This window comes from Zosterops lateralis (assembly GCF_965231275.1).
Source record: "Zosterops lateralis genome assembly, chromosome: 11".
Classification (NCBI taxonomy): Eukaryota; Metazoa; Chordata; class Aves; order Passeriformes; family Zosteropidae; genus Zosterops; species Zosterops lateralis.
Genome location: NC_139771.1, coordinates 18,167,381 through 18,179,794, shown reverse-complemented (window position 1 = coordinate 18,179,794; position 12,414 = coordinate 18,167,381). Strand labels below are relative to the sequence as shown.

Here is a 12,414-nt window from a genome sequence, read left to right as displayed (position 1 = left end):
AAGAGAAAACTAGTGGCCTCAAAAGAGTTCTAGACATGATTTGTGTTAGTGGAAGTAACCCAGCTGAGTGTGCTGGGTGAGGAAAGTAACCTGTGTGCAGGACTGGCCCACGAGTCTGCCTGGTACCAGATGTTTTCTCCACAATCAGTGTACATCCTGTATTTTCAGAACCAGCAAAATACCAAATAAAAAACATTTTTGTTTTTTCTCTTACAAATATGAAGTTGATAAAATCACAGACTGTGTGTTTTTCTGAATAGGGCAAGAAAATAATGATTATAAAAATACCAGGACATATTTCATATTTCAGCCAGTGTGCAGTTGAATGTGACTCAGGGAGTTTTGAGGGGAAAGAACAGCTGTATTAGGTGGTTACGGTTCACTTTATTTAGAAGAAATTACTGCACAGAAGTGCTTATTTTGGTGATCAGGTTTTGGTATTTTAAAACTTTCAGGAAGCGTTTTAGTAAATATTTTAATCAGACACATTAAATACATTTCAGCTGGTCTTATATAAGAAAAATAAATCAAAATCTAATTTCAAACCCATTTTTTTCTTGTGCTATCAGGTGCATGTGTCTGTTTTATCTTTCTTTTATATTTTTTTTTAAAAAGTGTGCTTTCTAGGTAGGGAAGGGGGAGAATCCTTTGCTGCTTTAGGTTTCCTGTAATAAATTGTAGACTTCTGAGGGCTGGGACACTGAGAAAAAAAATGTACATGCGTAATTCTGAGCAGAGGAGCAGCTCAACTGGTGTTCTACTTTCCTGTGTAAAATTACTCAGAGCCAGTTTGTGTGGGATCAAGGTCCTTGTTAATCTATTTTTGGCTATACCCAAGGCTGTTCTCATTTAGATATTAGTAAAAATGTTAAAGTTTTAAGTAGACTTTCAGTCTGCAATAGTCTTCTGTTTCTGAGTATTCTCTGTATTACTGGTTAAATTTGGTTTTGCAATCCCTTGGAGTTAGGGCTCCATCCTGCAGCCTCCCTGGAATGACCTTGCTGCCCAGGAGGAGGAGATCACTAAATCAAATAAATGTTGTGGGATCAGAGGAGTTACAAGGTCCAGCCCAACAACAGGTGTAATGGCAAAGCTCCTGCTCTTTGCCTGGTCCCTTGGTACTGGGTGAATAGGCAGGACCTGGTCCAGGACAAGAATGGAAGAGGTGGAAGAGGTCATGGTGCTGGCTCAGGATATGATCTTGTTAAGATTATTGTTATCTTTCCAAAATCCGGCCCAAAACATTGTTTTAAAAAGTATCTTTATATCCAAGGATTTCAAACTCTGTTACAATTACTTATCTTGCTAGTGGGTAAACTGAGGCACCCGGTGAACAAACCTGAGTATCTGGTAAAATCTGTTCAGGGCACAGAGTTTTCTGTGAACTTTTCCTCGTGTAGGGAATCAGTTGAGCCTTGGAGGTGGCATTGAGGGTGCTTTGAGACCTTCTCTCTGCTCATCAGGCAGCAGGACCACTGCTGCTCGCTTGCAAAGTGGATTTTTGTTTGTGGTTTGGTTTTCTATTTTAATCATCTCCTTTGAGGGGAAAATATGAGTGTAGTGAAATGTCTTGCTTTAGTAGGATGGGATTTTTTCTTTTGTTTGCTCCACACACACACTTACAGTGTTGATGGTACTTTGTGTTTATCTTAAAGACAGCATGATGGAAGGAATGTGTGTTGCCTACATCAATTCGCTCACCCGTATAAACAGTTTCAGGAGGAAAATCTGTATTTGTGTTTCTGTGTTTTGAGATACTCAACTTTTAGACTATTAATGAGAAATTTTCACAGGTGGGAACAGCTGTTTCTGCTGCTCATTTTAACTTTAATGGTACATTATCCATATTTTTGAAAGCCAGGTAACATATATAACAGGAGTGTAATAACCAAAAATTAAAGCAGTCTGGATTTCAATCAGGGAGTAATTTGTGAGAAGAGCTGAGTCCTTCTCAGCCCCCTGTAGACCCTTTTGGTCTCCCACCAGCTGATTGTTGGGCTGGATTTCCTTGGAGTATGTTTGGTTCATGCAAGACCAGTGTGTTTAGAAAGTGATACCTGCCTTTTTCAGCACTGCCCAAAGAGATACCAAATGTACATTTTATGCAAACGTGTAATTTTCAGCAGCTTCCTTAAAAAGTACATTTTAAGATGGTTCATTTGCTATCATGAAGACTCAGGGTAGAAATGAAGTCTGCTTGCCAAAATACTGCCAAAATAAGGATGTGACTGCCAAATACCCAGAAAATTTATAAAACAGATAAATACGAAAAGAGGTTTAAAGTGTCAAACCCAAGATAACCCCTGCAGCAAAGCAGGATAAAAGCCTTTATTGTTGCTAATCTAAGAGCACATCACATGTCGGAGGTCATGTATTTTACATAAAAGATGTATTGTTTTACATACTCTCAGGAAGGTGAGCCCTGACCTATTATGATGGAGTAGTGTTATGTCCTTCACAGTGCAGAATCAGGAATATGTGTACCTCAGCAAGGCACACAGGGCTTCCTATACAGCAAACATATACAAATTTTGGCCCCTGATGTTCTGGTACCACATTACAAGAACTGTGAAGAGCTTCTCACTCAAAACATTAAAAAAAAAAAAAAAAAAAAAAAAAAAAAAAAAAAAAAAAAAAAAAAAGAACTAAAGTGCCAGTGAGCAACAGATAAAACCAATATTCATTTCATATCATGGTAACCTTTTTTCTCCCAGCTAAAAATAATCAGGTTTCAATGGTAAAGAAGTAATGCTTCATTCTCATTGTGAAAACATTTTTCCTTCCAAAATAAATGGTGAATGAGTTCATATTCTTTTGAAAGAACTTAGTGAAGATTCTGATTTTTTTCCCAGAGGTTGGTATTTTACTGCTTCAGTAAAAAGCTTCACCTAGTGATGTAAATAGCACAACTTACCATTTGGTGAGTTTCACAAACACCCCCAAAACTCCACATCACTGTGTGAATTTTATGAAATGGAGTTTCACGTAGCTCTGTCTTACACATCCACATGTCACTGACTTTCCGTTTTGTATGAAGTCATCTGTGTCACCAAATTATCACATATTTCTCTCTGTCTATATTACATATTACCCTGTACCCCTGCGGCAGAAGATCAACATTTCAGTGGAATTATGTTATAATTTTACTCTGTTAAGGTATTTGGGCAATTGATGTGGAATTAATTCTGAATGCTGTTAGTGGTTTGAGTTAGTAACTTGATCTAAATTAATAAACAAATGTTTTTCTTTTCTCTTGTACCATATGTTGATCCCAATTACATGAACAGAAAGTGGCAGATTGTCATGTTTCTTAAAAGATTACATACTCTTTTGCATAAGAGAGAGTACACAAGATGCAGTAATATACAGGGTAAAAAAAACCCTACACGTGCTGTTTTCTCCCTCCTACTTTTTATAAAGATACACTTTAATTATTCCTCCTTTTAATACCCACTGCTCTCACCACCTTGGCGTGCTTGGCGTGCTCTTGGTAATGCTTTATGAGAAGATATCCCAAGACAGTAAACAACTTTCTGAATTAGGAAGATGTAGCTAGTTCTAAAATCTCATCTAGGACTGTATCTCTGTGGAAAAGGATGAGAAAAAAGAAAGGATCCAGAAGATAAAATAGCAGCGGTTACAAATGGTCTTAAAACGCCTTAAGTAAGGAGAACCTGTGCAGACAATAGTCAGATTTCTGAAACAAAGAACTGAACTCATTTATTATTCAAACTGAAAATAGATTGATAGACATCAAGATTAAGAAAGTTTATGTTAGAGAACAAAGATGTCTCATCTCCATGGGGTTTTTTGCTTCTCTTTTTCTCCTCCCAAAGACCAAGTTGTTTGTGCTGAACTGAAGAACCTCACACTAGCTGGAACTGATAAGCAGCAGTCCTGTGACTTGATTGTTTTTATTAACTCTCTCTGAAAGTCATTCACCATTAAACACGATTAGATTCATTTGTTGCTTTATTTATGTTTGTACTTGCAAATGTTGTGCCAATGAAAATGCTTTGGGTGTTGGTGCTGACACTGACCCCGAGTCACGTGTGTTACCTCCTTTCTCTGCAGGGTAAGAAGAGTGACCTTTTTGGGCGGCTGTAACTGAAGATTGCTTTACAGGAGCAACTGAAGAAGGTAAATACAAATACACTGTTTTTTCACACAATTTTTGAAGTATGTCTGAACAAAGGATCTGATCCTGCAAACCCCAGGGCCATACCTTAGCTGCACAAGTAAAGGCTTTTCTGGCAACATGAGTAAAGTTTGCAGCATTGGGCTTGGAGCTTTGGGAGTAAATGCTGTGCCTTAAAACTCATATTTTGCTGAAGAAGCCAATGGTTTAGGTGGCTTAGGTGACCAGTTGCATTTGAGGAGCGAGGCCAAAAAGATGCACTTTTTGGTTTTCAGCCATGTTCTGAAAAAGGCTGTTTGGTAACTGGGCAGAGCCTGTGTGGGAATGGGAAGACCCTGCTCTGGCTGGTCTTTGTGGCAGGTCCATGGTTGGTGGCTTCTGGGCTGGGAAATGTGGCAAGGTCCCCTTACTGAGGCAGATCCGTGGGGAGTGGTCAAGTCAGCTTCAGTGCTACTTCATCCCAGGCTGAGACACTCCTGGATTTCCTGCAGCACGTCGAGCAGAGCAGGAGAGCAAAATTTAGCCGTTAATTTGATTGCTTATTATCACTGCAAAAGTTAAAACACATGCTTTTTAGTCTTTTGGAGCACAGCAAAAAGGAAAGAAATATCACTCTCTGCAAAATGATTTTTATTTAAAGCAGCGTGAAAGTCCTTTGCTTCTAAATTAACTCCTTGCCTCTCTTCTGGTCCAAAGTTTCAACTTGGGAAGGAATATTAACATCACAAAAGTGGTGATTCACAAAATTAACTCGCAGAAGAGAAGAGTAACAGCAGAGATCAGTGTTTGGTGCTGAAGGGTGTCATCTGACTGAGGTTCATATGGCTGCTTTATAATCACCTTCTTTCAGAAATTAATAGTCGGTTAAGCACCATAGCAACAAGCAACACTGATGTAAGCGCTGAGCAGTGGCTGCTGTTCGCTGTGATGTCAGTGCTCGTTAGTGCTGTTCTCTTGACCTTGTTTGAATATAAAATGGTGATTTCATTTTAAACTTAGAATTTTACAGAATGACTAAATGCATTGGAGTGAATTAAAGCTATTTTTATTTTTAATTTTATTAAAATGTACTTGAAGGAGGGAAAAAATGTCCCTGTTCTTTTCTGTTTTAAATTAAAATAGATCTGAGGACGATCTGGGAATTTTTTTTTTCTTTTCAGTTCTTTGTTGCCAAAAATATCTATTTAGTTAGGATGAAATTCATGAAGTTCAAGTGAATATTGCAATCTTTGGCCATGCCAGTGGCATATGTCAGCTATATGATATATCCCTCTCTTCAAGATTTGAATCTTACTGGTTTGTTTTTTTATGGTGGAGCCCATGAAGTATTAGATGTAATTCAGCTACTGGAGAAGAAGCAGATCCTGCAGTTTAAGGAGATAGTGCTTCCTTGCTCTGCAGTGTTGTTCCTCCTTTGAGTTTTTGTGAAGAAGGGAAGAATTTGAAGTCTCAGGTGCATCAGAGGGCCTCATAATTAACAGGTCTCTTGTTCCTGGTTCATGTGTACCTGTGTCCTATGTGACCCAGGAAAATTTGGAATTTTGGTGGTGTTAAATGCAGGACACTACCTTTAGACTCCCTGATGCTTGTAGGCTGTATCTCCAAAAGCAGATCCATTTTGTACTACTACCATCAGTGCACCACTCAGGCACACATCCCCTCTGTCACTCATCCTTCAGCAGAAAGCAGTTTGGGTGATTCACTGGAAAAGACCATTAGATTTTTCCAGACTGATCTCCAGTGTATCATAGGTTATTGGTTCTCACCCCTGAGCAGAGCTGGTAAGCTGAGTTCAGCCAAACTCTGTGTCCTAGAAGCTGGTTCAGGCTCAGGGGGAAGACAGTGAGGACTGGAGAAGCATGGGGCAGCCGTGGTGTGGGCAGGTGGATCTGTGTTCAAGGATATGTTATCAAACTGCTCAACAAAATTTAAAACTAATGGAAAACAAGATGTTCAACATGTCCTTTAATGTCAGGATTGTTTCTCAAAGAAGATTTGGCTCTGTCCTGCTCCTGCTGCAGTGAGGGGTGCAGTTTTCAACAAAAATCTATTTATTGCAGGATCAGTCTGTAGTCTTGCAACATATTTCATAAAATAAAGCCATAATGAATGATATGTGGTCCAAAAAACTGGATGTCAAATTTAAACTGGGCGAGAATTGAAACCGCTGAGATAATAAACCATGAGAATAGGAGATAGTAATGGAAATAGTGATAGAGTCCTAATTAGAGCAGTGCCACTGAAACAGGGAAGGTTAAGGGTTTGGTTGATTGAGTTTGAGCTCAATTGCTTGATAGCTTAATTTCAGGTGAAATCCCATCTCCTGAGTTAGTGGTTAAGCCGCTCAGAGCAGTTGCAGAGCAGGACTCTGCTCCTTGAGGAGCAGCCGCGTGGCCCCGGGCGTCCCAGCCCTGTGTGCGAGCCTGGCCTCAGGCATGCGGGGTGGGAGGCAGCCCAGGGCTGGCAAAATAGATTTTTATTCTGCCTTTTTTCTTTTTCTTTTTCTTTTTTTTCTTTTTCTTTTTCTTTTTCTTTTTCTTTTTCTTTTCCTTTACTTTTCCTTTTTCCTTTCCCCTTTCCCTTTTCTCTTTCCTTTGGTAGCTCCAGGGATGTCTGAGAAGAAGCACAAATAGCAGAACAGATACAGCAAGGGGCTTTGATGGTTAAACCTTCAGGATTAAGATGTTTACATTCTCCTTTATTTAGCACTGTTAGGCATAATGCCTAATTATATGCCAGTTTTTCCTCCAAGTAAGAATTTGAAATGTTTGATTTGGGGAGAAGGGAGGGGAAATGTATTTTTACAGAATTATGGACAATGGTGTTAGTTTTCCAGGAGCAGTAATTTGTTTAGATGTAGTAAAAGCATTTTCAATAATCAAACGGCATTCAGTGAGCATTGTAAATCAGGGATACCTTGCATGCTGAAAAATTGAAAAGTACAGAACATGCTACTAAAATTGTACATTATTGATAACAAAAGGCACGTGTAGACTTTTAAGATAGCAAAGATAGAATCCTTTAGAAAATCTTTAACAGCCAAAAAATCAACACAAAGGATTTAGCAAAGTTGCACTTAGTTTAGAATTTCAAATCTTAATGCTTGTCAGAGTTAAATGCTGATTAAATATTGATAATAAACCAGAAGCTGCCTGCTGAAACTCAGGGCTGAATGAGATGATCAACAGATAAATCTGTGAGTTTGTGCTTTAAATTTCTCATATAGGTGTATTTTCTCCTCTGTTCCCTTCAAGCCAGGAGAAAGGTCAGAAGGACTTTTTCTTCTAAGCTCCATACAAAAAATGGATTGTGTAGTTGGTCTATGTGGAAAACAAAGTGGACAAAAAAAAATTACTTTTTTCCAACTTTGTTTCATCAGGAAGAGAAATTGTTCTCAAACCAGGTTGTCAAGTTGCTGTGCCACATCTTTGCTGGCCATTGTAGGCAAAAGTCAAAACCCTGAAACAAACTCTTTCAGACACATTTCTGCTTATGAGAGGCTCAGCAGTGTCTTCAGTTTCTCCCCAGCACTCTTCTTTGCTGCTGACTTCCAGAAGATGTGCTGGTGATGTCCTCAGTCCTGTTTTTTGTACTGGCTTGGATGGCAGGAGTGTTTGCACATCAGGCAGTGGGAAGCTTGTAGGATAATGTTTTCTCTAGAAAATTTGGCACCTTGACTATTCCTGCTTTTGACCTAAAGGTCTTAAAGCATATTAGGGAGCAGAAACAGCTCCAGTCCCTAGGACATGTGTGCAGTTACTTCTGAATATGGGTCTTGAATGTGGGCTGGGGTGCAGTCACAAGGAAGGCTGTAACAGAGCAGACAACCTGGTTCCTGGACATTTTCTTCAGTTTTCTCTGCAGTGGGCCCAAATTACACAGAGCTGTACTGGAAGCATTTTGCATGAGCACTTGTGTCACCCTCAGCAGGAAACAGGGTCTGGGGAGACTGATGCCATTGATCCCTGCTGTTTCCCTTGCTGCTAGGGTGGTTGTCCTGTAGCTGGAGTGTCTGTCAGGCCTCATCTAAGACTGGATTTATTTACTTTTGGATTATTGGGAGAAATTGTGACATCTTAATTGTTAAGAACTTTGAGTTACTGGATGGTCCTAAGGTAACACCTTTTCCTAAGGTTCAAAGCTACAGTGTGATGCAAAGTGTTTCTATATTCATTAGTAACAGAAATGATAACATTACGTGGATGTTTTGGGGTAAACCCTAAAAAGTCTGTGTGGGGGTCATTGGAAACACAAAGTGTTTGAAGACCTTCTCTATTTGAATGAAGAGCCCAGACATGTGGGAAGCTGTGACTTTTCTGAAACAATTGGGTCAAGAAGATGTAGAAGATAGATTAAGACATTTTGGGATAATTTAAGAAGTATCTGAGCAAATCTCATTAACATGGCCCACTAGCTTGCTGTATTGAAGACTTCAAAGATCTGTCAGAGGAGTTCTTTCTGTACTATTGTCTGCCAGCATTAGCAATCTCAAGAGAACATGTTTCTTTTGTTTTCTTTTGGCCCATTTAGCTTTTCTTCTTTTTCTTTTCTTAATATTCCTTAATATCTTATAAATCTTCAAGTGGGTTGATAGAAAAAAAAATGTTTCTGTGCTTTAAGATAGTCAGTAGCAGGTTTTGATCCTCTTATCTGATGCTTTTGGACCAAATCTTTCTGGTCTTCAAGAAGACTGCTAAAGTGAGCAAGATTTGGCCAGCATTTTGCATAATCCCGCAGTGTTTCTCCTATTAGTACCATCACCCATTCTGAATCCATGAAGACCATGGAGCACCAGGCTGAGAGGTTTATACACTCCTCCAGATTATCCTCATCTGCAACCACAGGTCAAACAGGTGCAGGTATTGAAACAAAGGCATATACTGAAAATGGCCCAACATGTAAAGGTTGTGACTCCAAATTAAGCAGCCAAAAAAGATGCACTGATGTTTGGCATTAGAGGTGCACCAAGGAGACAGCTCATAATACACCATGTGAGCAGATTTGTGCAATTTCTGGCCTGGTTCTTCAAAACCAAGCTGGACAATATGTCAAGATGTGCTGCACTTTATCATAGCTTGGCTGAGGAAAGAATTGGGCATGGCAAAGGCAGGAACAGCATTCTGTTATTCCAGAAGCAGGGCATGGCCTCCACTTCAGATACTCTGAACTCATGCTCAGTCTCACACCCAGAATGTGATGGAAATACCCAGTTTCAAGGTTTCCTTCTGGAGCAGCCAGTGAACTCTGAATTCAGAGCTGTGCTGACACTTTTTACAAGTTATGCTGCCGGGGGGCAGTGGTTACAGTGATGTTTTTCACTTGCTTGTAGTAGGCTTGGTGGGCTTCCAGACACACCAGTGCTGTGCTGGGGTCTCATGTTGTCCGCTGGGGTTTCATGGCCGTGCCTGTCTCTCAGCACAAGGCCAAGAGCCACCTGCAGGCTTGGAACCTGCCTTTGGAACACTCATATCGCCAACAGTGCACATTCTCTTGTTACAAAATCTGCAGATGTGAGAAAATGACTCCAAAAATAGATTCTTATTGCATATTTTATTTGGTCATCTGTAAGGTCACTGCCTGTTGTCTGCTCCCGCACCAGAAGTATATCTTCCATGATGTTGAAGTTATTGTTGTCCAGTGATGGCAGCCGTGTTTTACAAGGGTTACAAGACCAGTGATGTCAGTGGGCATTATGGGAGGCCACTCTTTTTAATCTGGTAGCTCATCCTAGAGCCAGGGCATTGAAAAAAAGAAAAAAAAAAAAAGTTACTTTTTGGTCCTGATTGCCTGCCCGTATTTTTCATTGCAACATAAGAAAGCATTTTTCACTCAGATAATGGCAGGAACTTCAGACACCACCTGTGAGATGTTTAATTGTTCAAACTTTCTCCCAGTGCAATCTGTGAATTTAATTTCTGGCTCTCCCACCTCTGCTGGCCCTATACTTTTCAGTGTGTTTTGCGTAATATTGCCTAATTGCTGAAACGGGTAATTTCTGACTCTGAGCTCACTGTTTATTTTTTTAGTAGGGTAGCACAAACATTTGGACATTTGTAACTAAGACTCTGACGTCATTTCTATTGCAAACCATTAATATCCAAGTTTATAATATGGCTTTGCAAAATAGATTTTTGCTGGAATATGATGATCTGTTGTTTTTTTTTTTTTAAGGGTAAAATTATTCTCCCTACCTTTTTTTTAAAAAAAGGACAAATTTTTCATCCTTTGAATAATAGGTCTACTTCCTTCTCCCGTCATACCCTTTTTGTTAGTTTTGATAGCCCCTGTATTTATCTTTATTAGTTGTACTACAAGTGTTTCATCTAATCCTGTGACTTATTAAGGGTTAGTGGATCCCAGCACTGGAAGGAAATGTCTGTGGAAGGGCACAGCATTTCCTGCTCCTGGGGCACTTCCACCAATGGAGCAGGGCCACAGAGTTGTGACATTAGTAATTGTCTGTAAAGATCTTAGAAATAGAAATGCTGCATTTAAAAGCCAACAACAGCATAAATCAATAATATGGGCAATGAGAACATTTCCTTTTTTAGGGGGGGGGGGGTGGGGGATCTTTTTAACCTCTTTTTTGTGGTTTGAGTTTGTTTTATTGCTGTCATCCTTCTCCAGTTAAATTTTATTCCCGTAATTGGGAAAGGGAATTTTACTGGGAATTTTATTTTATTGCTTCTAAAGATTTAGTGAATGCAAACTGAACATTATTAAAAATGTTGTTATTGAAAAGGAACAGAAAAATTATCTCTGAAAAAGTGCAAATTCATTTGCATCTTTGTTCCTCTTTAAGATCTAATATCCAGGAAGAAAAAATGTGGGTTTTTTGTTTGTTTCCTTTTTTTTTTTTTTTTTTTTTTTTTTTTTTTTTCTTTTTTCTTTTTTTTTTTTAAGGAGGGAAAGATGATTGCTTTTGGTGCTACTTGCTTAGAGTCCAAAGCTTTGAGCACAGTTTTGGAGAACGTTAAAATAAGCCCACAGGAGGTCTTGTAAAAGTTGTAAGAAATTGTAAGCATGTCTGTGGAGTCAATTATATGAGACAAATTGCCAGGGTAAGGCTGCAAGGTTCCAAACTTGCTATTTACTCTCTGCCATCTTCAAACCAATTCATTTCTGCCTTTGATTTCACAGCAGATAAATACATATTTTGGGAGGGAAAAAAAAAAGTTAATTAGACAAAGTATTAGTTAAAACTGAAAGAATTACCTGGATTTTTATTCATGTATTTAAAAGGAGAGTCTGTCTTGTTCTTTGGAATGGTGAATATCTGGGAGAATAGGGTTTAAAAATGCAGACTGGCTTTTCTAAGTTCCTTCTCAATGAGACTCAAGTGCACAAGACAATTTTTTTAAAGACAATTTGAATTTTACTAATAAAGTTATTATTTTTTTTTTTAATTACACATCTTGAATCTATGAGACCATTTGCAATTATTTCCATTTTTTTAACCTTGCAGTAAGTTTCAGAAAATTGCAAGAAAAGAAGTCCAAATCCAACATATGCATGGTGTAAATATCATGTATGTAGTGTGTGCATGCTAAATCTCCCCAAAATTTGTGTCCTGTGTTCCTGATCTGCAGGTCATCTGGAGTGATGCTGCTCCATAAGCTGCCATGGTTAACTCACCTTGAAATACATCCAGATCAGCCACTGGATTTTCTAGATGAAAAAGTCCAGTAAAGTCCTTTTTCTCCTTTCCCAGCACGGTTAGGGTGGAAAGCTCAGAGAGCGGCTGTGTAAATAGTTCAGTTTATTAGGCCTGGCTGTGTTTGAAGCTGATGCTGAAGTCCTGCAGTGATTCCTTGGTGGGCAGGGCTGTGCTGTGGTGCTGTGCTACATCCCCTGCATCCCAGTGTCACTTGTACTCCATCACTTGAGGAACCTGTCTTTGAAGTTGCCCTGCCAGAAGCTGCCAGTTGCCCTCTGAGCAAGAGAGTGGGGCTGTACCAGCTGTGTGATGAGGTACCAGGTGTCTGTAGAGAGTCCTGCAGTATCTGCAGGTGGCTGGGGCTGTAGCTGTAGCTGTCCCAAGTGTCCTGCTGCTGCCATGCCTGGGGCAGCACACAGCTGGCCAGATGTGAAGGCCTTCAGGAACAAGTGGGACAGTGCCCACCTGCAGAGAGGACTGGCCCCCAAAAGAAGGAGTGTGGAGTTAGGGATGTTCACTGTGAAGCACAGCAGTGGGTGGGCTGCTGGTGCTGTGGGAGGGGGTTGTGTGGGAGCCTGTGATGTGTAAGAGAAAACATCAGTGAGACAGTAAGTTCTTC

At 39.7% G+C, this 12,414-nt stretch overlaps 1 protein-coding gene across 5 annotated transcripts in view; it reads left to right on the top strand.

The window, feature by feature from the left end:
- Positions 1-12,414, top strand: part of FOXP1 (forkhead box P1) — a 390,583-nt gene that overhangs the window by 165,791 nt on the left and 212,378 nt on the right. For all 5 annotated transcript variants that reach the window (XM_083869352.1, XM_083869351.1, XM_083869342.1 and 2 more), the window contains one exon: positions 4,075-4,140. The gene's annotated coding sequence lies outside the window, so the exon portion shown is untranslated. The remainder of the gene's footprint in view (positions 1-4,074; positions 4,141-12,414) is intronic.